Raw genomic sequence first — 10761 nt, forward strand, 5'->3', positions numbered from 1 at the left:
AGAGTGGGAGGATATCTCTCTCTGTAGCCTATTGTGGTCCTTCTGTAGCTCAGTTGGTAGAGCATGGCGTTTGTAACGCCAGGATAGTGGGTTCGATCCCCGGGACCACCCATACGTAGAATGTATGCACACATGACTGTAAGTCGCTTTGGATAAAAGCGTCAGCTAAATGGCATATATTATTATTATTATTATTACTATTCCTTCCCACAGTACCGCGTTTTACCGCTAGGCTTTACAAACTCGAGAGTAGGTCGAGCCCAATAGCATCCCTTCTGCATGCCTCTTATTGCGCGTCTCTCCCTGCCACCTCTCTCTCTCTCTCTCTCTCTCTCTCTCTCTCTCTCTCTCTCTCTCTCTCTCTCTCTCTCTCTCTCTCTCTCTCTCTCTCTCTCTCTCTCTCTCTCCCTCCAGTTGCTCCCGCTGCGCCTTGTGGATTCAGAGACACCAGCAAACCGAGAACCGTTGACAAGCATCGTTATCCTCACGCACCAGCAGCAAAACCCCAAATATAATCCAAAATATGACATTCTTAACGATACAGCAGAAACAACCCGTGGTTTGACAACTTCTGACAATCGATTCACAGTCCGTTAGACGCTCGTAGCTGTAAACGGTAAGTGAATTGTTTTTGATTCTGCATTTCACGTTCATTTGAAGAAATGATCCGGTTATTTCCTATACCGCACCTGCTCCGGTTTCATAAACAGATGGTGCGCTATGATAATGACAATATTGATGCTGATTAAATCTCGTTTAGAATTGTTTTTGTTGCTGCTGATTAGGCTATAGCTTGACTACCGTGGATAAACATAACCCGACGTTTTATTAAATCGCTGGATAGTACAGCAAACAAACACTGGGAGAAGCAAAAAAGCCTGCAGCTTTTAATTAGTTGGTATCTGTATGGATTTGTTTTATGCTAATATTTCAAATTTTTATGGATGATTTTTTACCGTAGGCCATTGCATTTAATATGATCAGATCACGGATGGTTGTATTGTTGCCACCACCAAGGAATCGTAGCCAATGATGTGTATACATACCCTAGATATATTTTTCTATGTATTAGCCATTGCAGTCTTTGAAGCCACTGGTCGGCCATATTGGTACTCCCCGGTAAGGGACAGTCCTCCGTAGGAATTAATTGAATTCTACAGTATTTCAATTAAATGTTTCATGGTCAAAATGACATCTTTTTTAGGTATTTAGTAACATTAGTTATCCCAAGCATTTGTACTTTTAGGAAAACATTTTGATGTCATTTTTCTTCTTGCGTTTAGCTCCCACACTATAATTTGTGAGCTAAGAAAATGTCAATGGTGGCTAAGTGTCAAGATGGAGGCATGGCGGCAACATCGCGGCAACATCACAGCAACACCTATCTAGTGAAATATATAAAGCATTGATCATAGCCTATTGCCTTTCTTTCCTGAACAAGCTCATGAGGGAGACTCAGTAATTTACAAGGCATGTTGACTAACTTCTTAGTTACCACTGTATGTGTCTGCAGTTGCTTTTTCTCCGTTAATGAGGGGGTTTAGGTACATAGAAAACAGTAGCATTGGTATCCGATATGTAGGCTATTTTGTGAAATGTTCTAATTTATTTTCAGATAAAACCTGCTACCATGCGCACTCATGCAATACAGCCTGACCAGTGAGCAAAAGACATTGAAAATACATAATTCTGGTTGAAACAGCATCTATGCAAGGTGTTGTGCTCCCTGTTAGACTTATCTATCTACCTACTTATCTATCTACCTATCTGCTTATCTATCTACCTACTTATCTATCTACCTACTTATCTATCTACCTATCTGCTTATCTATCTATCTGCTTATCTATCTATCTGCTTATCTATCTACCTGCTTATCTATCTATCTGCTTATCTATCTATCTGCTTATCTATCTATCTGCCTATCTATCTACCTGCTTATCTATCTATCTGCTTATCTATCTATCTGCTTATCTATCTATCTATCTGCTTATCTATCTGCTTATCTATCTGCTTATCTATCTATCTATCTATCTATCTATCTATCTATCTATCTATCTATCTATCTATCTATCTATCTATCTATCTATCTATCTATCTATCTATCTATCTATCTATCTATCTATCTATCTATCTATCTATCTACTTATCTATCTATCTGCTTATCTATCTATCTGCTTATCTATCTACCTACTTATCTATCTGCTTATCTATCTATCTGCTTATCTATCTATCTGCTTATCTATCTATCTACTTATCTACCTGCTTATCTATCTATCTGCTTATCTATCTATCTGCTTATCTATCTACCTGCTTATCTATCTATCTGCTTATCTATCTATCTGCTTATCTATCTATCTGCTTATCTATCTACTTATCTATCTACTCATCTATCTATCTACTCATCTATCTATCTACTTATCTATCTATCTGCTTATCTATCTATCTATCTATCTATCTATCTATCTATCTATCTATCTATCTATCTATCTATCTATCTATCTATCTATCTATCTATCTATCTATCTATCTATCTATCTATCTATCTATCTATCTATCTATCTATCTATCTATCTATCTATCTATCTATCTGCTTATCTATCTACCAACTTATCTATCTATCTACGTATCTATCTATCTGCTTATCTACTTATCTATCTATCTACTTATCTTGTAGCCTACTCTCCAAATCAGTTCTGCCAGCAGATATTCAGATGGCCAACTAGAGTCATTCGTTTGTGATGTTGAAACAAGTAATATCGCCCACCAGGAGGTTTTCCACAATAAGGAGAGATAATGAGACTGATCCAATAAGGAGAGACAATGAGACTGATCCAATAAGGAGAGACAATGAGACTGATCCAATAAGGAGAGACAATAAGATAAGACTGATCCAATAAGGAGAGACAATGAGACTGATCCAATAAGGAGAGGCTATAAGACTGATCCAATAAGGAGAGACATTGAGACTGATCCAATAAGGAGAGACAACGAGACTGATCCAATAAGGAGAGACAATGAGACTGATCCAATAGGGAGAGACAATGAGACTGATCCAATAGGGAGAGACAATGAGACTGATCCAATAGGGAGAGACAATGAGACTGATCCAATAGGGAGGGACTATAAGACTGATCCAATAGGGAGAGACAATGAGACTGATCCAATAGGGAGAGACAATGAGACTGATCCAATAGGGAGAGACAATGAGACTGATCCAATAAGGAGAGGCTATAAGACTGATCCAATAAGGAGAGACAATGAGACTGATCCAATAAGGAGAGACAATGAGACTGATCCAATAAGGAGAGACAATGAGACTGATCCAATAAGGAGAGACAATGAGACTGATCCAACAGGGAGAGACAATGAGACTGATCCAATAAGGAGAGACAACGAGACTGATCCAATAAGGAGAGACAATGAGACTGATCCAATAGGGAGAGACAATGAGACTGATCCAATAAGGAGAGACAATGAGACTGATCCAATAAGGAGAGACAATGAGACTGATCCAATAAGGAGAGACAATGAGACTGATCCAATAAGGAGAGACAATGAGACTGATCCAATAAGGAGAGACAATGAGACTGATCCAATAGGGAGAGACAATGAGACTGATCCAATAGGGAGAGACAATGAGACTGATCCAATAGGGAGAGACAATGAGACTGATCCAATAGGGAGAGACAATGAGACTGATCCAATAGGGAGAGACAATGAGACTGATCCAATAGGGAGAGACAATGAGACTGATCCAATAGGGAGAGACAATGAGACTGATCCAATAGGGAGAGACAATGAGACTGATCCAATAGGGAGAGACAATGAGACTGATCCAATAGGGAGAGACAATGAGACTGATCCAATAGGGAGAGACAATGAGACTGATCCAATAGGGAGAGACAATGAGACTGATCCAATAGGGAGAGACAATGAGACTGATCCAATAGGGAGGGACTATAAGACTGATCCAATAGGGAGAGACAATGAGACTGATCCAATAGGGAGAGACAATGAGACTGATCCAATAGGGAGAGACAATGAGACTGATCCAATAGGGAGAGACAATGAGACTGATCCAATAGGGAGAGACAATGAGACTGATCCAATAGGGAGAGACAATGAGACTGATCCAATAGGGAGAGACAATATCCAGACAATGAGAGATCCAATAGGAGAGACAATGAGACTGATCCAATAGGGAGAGACAATGAGACTGATCCAATAGGGAGGGACTATAAGACTGATCCAATAGGGAGAGACAATGAGACTGATCCAATAGGGAGAGACAATGAGACTGATCCAATAGGGAGAGACAATGAGACTGATCCAATAGGGAGAGACAATGAGACTGATCCAATAGGGAGAGACAATGAGACTGATCCAATAGGGAGAGTCATACCAGTAAGCCAGGAGAGGCAATGAGACTGACCCAATAGGGAGAGACAATGAGACTGATCCAATAGGGAGGGACTATAAGACTGATCCAATAGGGAGAGACAATGAGACTGATCCAATAGGGAGAGACAATGAGACTGATCCAATAGGGAGAGACAATGAGACTGATCCAATAGGGAGAGACAATGAGACTGATCCAATAGGGAGAGACAATGAGACTGATCCAATAAGGAGAGACAATGAGACTGATCCAATAGGGAGAGACAATGAGACTGATCCAATAAGGAGAGACAATGAGACTGATCCAATAAGGAGAGACAATGAGACTGATCCAATAGGGAGAGACAATGAGACTGATCCAATAAGGAGAGACAATGAGACTGATCCAATAAGGAGAGACAATGAGACTGATCCAACAGGGAGAGACAATGAGACTGATCCAATAAGGAGAGACAATGAGACTGATCCAATAAGGAGAGACAATGAGACTGATCGAATAGGGAGAGACAATGAGACTGATCCAATAGGAACAAGCAACACCTGAATTGCAGGTGATCTCTCTAGAAACAAGCAACACCAGAATTGACAATGAGGTGATCTCAATAGGAAGACAATGAGACAACACCTGAATTGCAGGTGATCTCTAGAAACAAGCAACACCAGAATTGGAGGTGATCTCTCTAGGAACAAGCAACACCTGAATTGCAGGTGATCTCTCTAGGAACAAGCAACACCAGAATTGCAGGTGATCTCTCTAGAAACAAGCAACACCAGAATTGCGGGTGATCTCTGTAGGAACAAGCAACACCTGAATTGCGGGTGATCTCTGTAGGAACAAGCAACACCAGAATTGCGGGTGATCTCTGTAGGAACAAGCAACACCTGAATTGCGGGTGATCTCTGTAGAAACAAGCAACACCAGAATTGCGGGTGATCTCTGTAGAAACAAGCAACACCTGAATTGCGGGTGATCTCTGTAGGAACAAGCAACACCAGAATTGCGGGTGATCTCTGTAGAAACAAGCAACACCAGAATTGCGGGTGATCTCTGTAGGAACAAGCAACACCAGAATTGCGGGTGATCTCTGTAGGAACAAGCAACACCTGAATTGCGGGTGATCTCTGTAGGAACAAGCAACACCAGAATTGCGGGTGATCTCTGTAGGAACAAGCAACACCTGAATTGCGGGTGATCTCTGTAGGAACAAGCAACACCAGAATTGCGGGTGATCTCTGTAGGAACAAGCAACACCAGAATTGCGGGTGATCTCTGTAGGAACAAGCAACACCTGAATTGCGGGTGATCTCTGTAGGAACAAGCAACACCAGAATTGCGGGTGATCTCTGTAGGAACAAGCAACACCTGAATTGCGGGTGATCTCTGTAGAAACAAGCAACACCAGAATTGTGGGTGATCTCTGTAGAAACAAGCAACACCTGAATTGCGGGTGATCTCTGTAGAAACAAGCAACACCAGAATTGCGGGTGATCTCTGTAGAAACAAGCAACAACAGAATTGCGGGTGATCTCTGTAGGAACAAGCAACACCTGAATTGCAGGTGATCTCTCTAGAAACAAGCAACACCAGAATTGCAGGTGATCTCTCTAGAAACAAGCAACACCTGAATTGCAGGTGATCTCTCTAGAAACAAGCAACACCTGAATTGCAGGTGATCTCTCTAGAAACAAGCAACACCTGAATTGCAGGTGATCTCTCTAGAAACAAGCAACACCTGAATTGCAGGTGATCTCTGTAGAAACAAGCAACACCTACATTGCAGGTGATCTCTGTAGAAACAAGCAACATTTTCACTAAGCCAGCAGTTAGGCATGAATAACATAATCTCTAGGTGAGTCCTCTAAAACACAACTCAGCCAATGGGAATAACCAAATCTCTTTTCTCTAAACACAAGTCAGCCAATGAATAACATAATCTCTCGGTGAGTCCTCTAAAACACAACTCAGCCAATGGGAATAACCAAATCTCTCTGTGAGTCCTCTAAAACACAACTCAGCCAATGGGAATAACCAAATCTCTCTGTGAGTCCTCTAAAACACAACTCAGCCAATGGGAATAACCAAATCTCTCTGTGAGTCCTCTAAAACACAACTCAGCCAATGGGAATAACCAAATCTCTCTGTGAGTCCTCTAAAACACAACTCAGCCAATGGGAATAACCAAATCTCTCTGTGAGTCCTCTAAAACACAACTCAGCCAATGGGAATAACCAAATCTCTCTGTGAGTCCTCTAAAACACAACTCAGCCAATGGGAATAACCAAATCTCTCTTTGCGTCCTCTAAAACACAACTCAGCCAATGGGAATAACCAAATCTCTCTGTGAGTCCTCTAAAACACAACTCAGCCAATGGGAATAACCAAATCTCTCTGTGAGTCCTCTAAAACACAACTCAGCCAATGGGAATAACCAAATCTCTCTGTGAGTCCTCTAAAACACAACTCAGCCAATGGGAATAATCAAATCTCTCTGTGAGTCCTCTAAAACACAACTCAGCCAATGGGAATAACCAAATCTCTCTGTGAGTCCTCTAAAACACAACTCAGCCAATGGGAATAACCAAATCTCTCTGTGAGTCCTCTAAAACACAACTCAGCCAATGGGAATAACCAAATCTCTCTGTGAGTCCTCTAAAACACAACTCAGCCAATGGGAATAACCAAATCTCTCTTTGCGTCCTCTAAAACACAACTCAGCCAATGGGAATAACCAAATCTCTCTGTGAGTCCTCTAAAACACAACTCAGCCAATGGGAATAACCAAATCTCTCTGTGAGTCCTCTAAAACACAACTCAGCCAATGGGAATAACCAAATCTCTCTGTGAGTCCTCTAAAACACAACTCAGCCAATGGGAATAACCAAATCTCTCTGTGAGTCCTCTAAAACACAACTCAGCCAATGGGAATAACCAAATCTCTCTGTGAGTCCTCTAAAACACAACTCAGCCAATGGGAATAACCAAATCTCTCTGTCAGTCCTCTAAAACACAACTCAGCCAATGGGAATAACCAAATCTCTCTGTCAGTCCTCTAAAACACAACTCAGCCAATGGGAATAACCAAATCTCTCTGTGAGTCCTCTAAAACACAACTCAGCCAATGGGAATAACCAAATCTCTCTGTGAGTCCTCTAAAACACAACTCAGCCAATGGGAATAACCAAATCTTTCTGTGAGTCCTCTAAAACACAACTCAGCCAATGGGAATAACATAATCTCTCTGTGAGTCCTCTAAAACACAACTCAGCCAATGGGAATAACATAATCTCTCTGTGAGTCCTCTAAAACACAACTCAGCCAATGGGAATAACATAATCTCTCTGAGTCCTCTAAAACACAACTCAGCCAAGCAGCACTTGCTTCTTGACACAATGCCTGCTTAACCCGGAAGCCAGCCGCACCAAAGTGTTGGAGGAAACACCGTACACCCGTCGACCGTGTCAGTATGTATTGCGTTGAAGTTCCTTAGACCGTTGCACCATTCGGGAGGCTTTGAAAGTTGATAAACTAACCTCACTTTTGAGAAGCTCTTGAATGTTTTGGTCAACCTACTAGAGAGCTCTACTTTGTCTACACCCATTCAGCATCGTGCACACTCTCTTAAGTCTTTAGCCCCGCCCATTCAGCATCGTTCACACCCTATTAAGTCCTTAGCCCCGCCCATCTCATTAAGGATTCACATGAGACCATGTACTAAACAACCAATGATTTCAAGACTAAAGGCTGGTTTAGACTACGTGTATCGACAGTTGTCGCCATGACATCATGAACATTCTATTGTCGCCATGACATCATGAACATTCTATTGTCCCCATGACATCATGAACATTCAGTTGTCGCCATGACATCATGAACATTCTATTGTCATCCGACATCAAACTTGTCATTGTCATTATGAAAAAGTATAAACACAAAAACTACCAAAAAATTACAAATGTATTAATTTAAAAATCCTTCCTCAGCGATCTACACAAAACACCCCATAATGTCAAGTTGGAAACAAGTTTTTAGATTTTTTAAATTTTTATAAATGTATTTAAAAACATTTTTTTGTAAAAGAAACCTTTCATAAGTATTCCTTTGTTCTGAGACTCGAAATTGAGCTCCGTTGCTTCCTGTTTCCATTGATCATCCTTGAGATGTTTCTACGACTTGATTGGAGTTCACCTGTGGTAAATTAAACTGATTGGACATGATTTGGAAAGACACACACCTGTCTACAGCGCCTTCGGAAAGTATACACATCCCCTGAATTTGTTCACATTTTGTTATGATACTAGCCTTATTCTAACATTTATTTTAATAGTTTTTTTCCTCATCAATCTACACACAATACCTCATAATGACAAAGCAAAACCGTTTTTTAGCCATTTTTGCAAATTTATAAAAATTTAAAAAATGAGCCACCCATTACCTTGATGACAGCTTTGCACACTCTTGGCATTCTCTCAACCAGCTTCCCCTGGAATGCTTTTCCAACAGTCTTGAAGGAGGTCCCACATATGCTGAGCACTTTTTGGCTGTCCAACTCATACCAAACCATCTCAATTGGGTTGAGGTCGGGTGATTGTGGAGGCCAGGTCATCTGATGCAGAACTCCATCACTCTCTTTCTTGGTCAAATAGCCCTTATACATCCTGGAGGTGTGTTGGGTTATTGTCCTGCTGAAAAACAAATTACAGTCCCACTAAGGCCAAACTAGATGGGATGGCTTACTGCTGCAGAATGCTGTGGTATCCATGCTGGTTAAGTGTTCCTTTGAATTCTAAATAAATCACAGACAGTGTCACCATCTCCTTTATTTATTAATAATATAGAGATAAAATAGATGATGAGATGATGTTGCTGGATAAATAAAGAGATAAAACAGATGATGTTGCTGGAGGAATAAAGAGATAAAACAGATGATGTTGCTGGAGGATTAAAGAGATAAAACAGATGATGTTGCTGGAGGAATAAAGAGATAAAACAGATGATGTTGCTGGATAAATAAAGAGATAAAACAGATGATGTTGCTGGATAAATAAAGAGATAAAACAGATGATGTTGCTGGATAAATAAAGAGATAAAACAGATGATGTTGCTGGAGGAATAAAGAGATAAAACAGATGATGTTGCTGGAGGAATAAAGAGATAAAACAGATGATGTTGCTGGATAAATAAAGAGATAAAACAGATGATGTTGCTGGATAAATAAAGAGATAAAACAGATGATGTTGCTGGATAAATAAAGAGATAAAACAGATGATGTTGCTGGAGGAATAAAGAGATAAAACAGATGATGTTGCTGGATAAGTAAAGAGATAAAACAGATGATGTTGCTGGATAATAAAGAGATAAAACAGATGATGTTGCTGGAGGAATAAAGAGATAAAACAGATGATGTTGCTGGATAAGTAAAGAGATAAAACAGATGATGTTGCTGGATAAATAAAGAGACTTTTGGGATCCACGAGTATCCTAATCCTCTGTCCCAGTAGGCCTATTGAAAATGTAGCTAGAAGGTTCATTAACTAGGCCTCAATTTCTCATCCGGCTCCCTCCCTCCCTATCTCCCTCCCTATCTCTCTCCCTCCTTATCTCTCTCCCTCCCTCTATATATCTGGGTGTCAGTGGTGGAGAATCATACCCATTTAAAGGAGTAAAACTAGGCCTACACACTGTTTTAATGGAACAGCATTTAAACTACTGTGTGTCTTCGACCAGACGTCTTCATGTACATATCAGTGATATCTTCAACCCTCCCATCTCTCTGGTACTGAGTTTGTCTTTCTTTCTTTCTCTATCTAGCAGGTCTCTGTTCCCTAACGTTTAATAATGCAGCAATGTTTTGGACCACCGTGTCTCTCTTCAGAGAAGTACACAGAAACATTCCCGTCGGAAACATAAATAACATTCATATCTTAACCCTTCATCTCTCCGTGTCCTCCCTCCATATATCCTCCTCCCTCCATGTATCATTAACTATCTCTTCTCCCACATCCTGGACCAGCAGTGTGAAGGTCTGCGCTGAGACACGAATGAATGGTGGTCGTTATGTGAGAGAATGACTATAGGGTTCAGCAGGTACTTGCACTCAAACCATAACCATGAGATAAGACAGTCTGTTGTCGAGAGTAACCATGTTTATATGCACACCAATATATATTTCCACACCAATATATATTTCCACACCAATATATATTTCCACACCAATATATATTTCCACACCAATATATATTTCCACACCAATATATATTTCCACACCAATATATATTTCCACACCAATATATATTTCCACACCAATATGGAGGGTGGGGGGGGGCAGTGGGAAGGATAGAGGGAGGGATTGGGTAGCTAGGTTG

The 10761-nt window shown here is 40.6% G+C and overlaps 1 protein-coding gene across 1 annotated transcript in view; it reads left to right on the plus strand.

Moving 5' to 3' along the window:
• The first annotated feature begins 468 nt into the window (after positions 1–468).
• LOC124013162 (regulating synaptic membrane exocytosis protein 3-like) overlaps positions 469–10761 on the plus strand; it is a 98557-nt gene continuing 88264 nt past the window's right edge. The window contains exon 1 of the mRNA XM_046327368.1: positions 469–616. The gene's annotated coding sequence lies outside the window, so the exon portion shown is untranslated. The remainder of the gene's footprint in view (positions 617–10761) is intronic.

Source organism: Oncorhynchus gorbuscha, linkage group LG24 (assembly GCF_021184085.1).
Source record: "Oncorhynchus gorbuscha isolate QuinsamMale2020 ecotype Even-year linkage group LG24, OgorEven_v1.0, whole genome shotgun sequence".
NCBI lineage: Eukaryota > Metazoa > Chordata > Actinopteri > Salmoniformes > Salmonidae > Oncorhynchus > Oncorhynchus gorbuscha.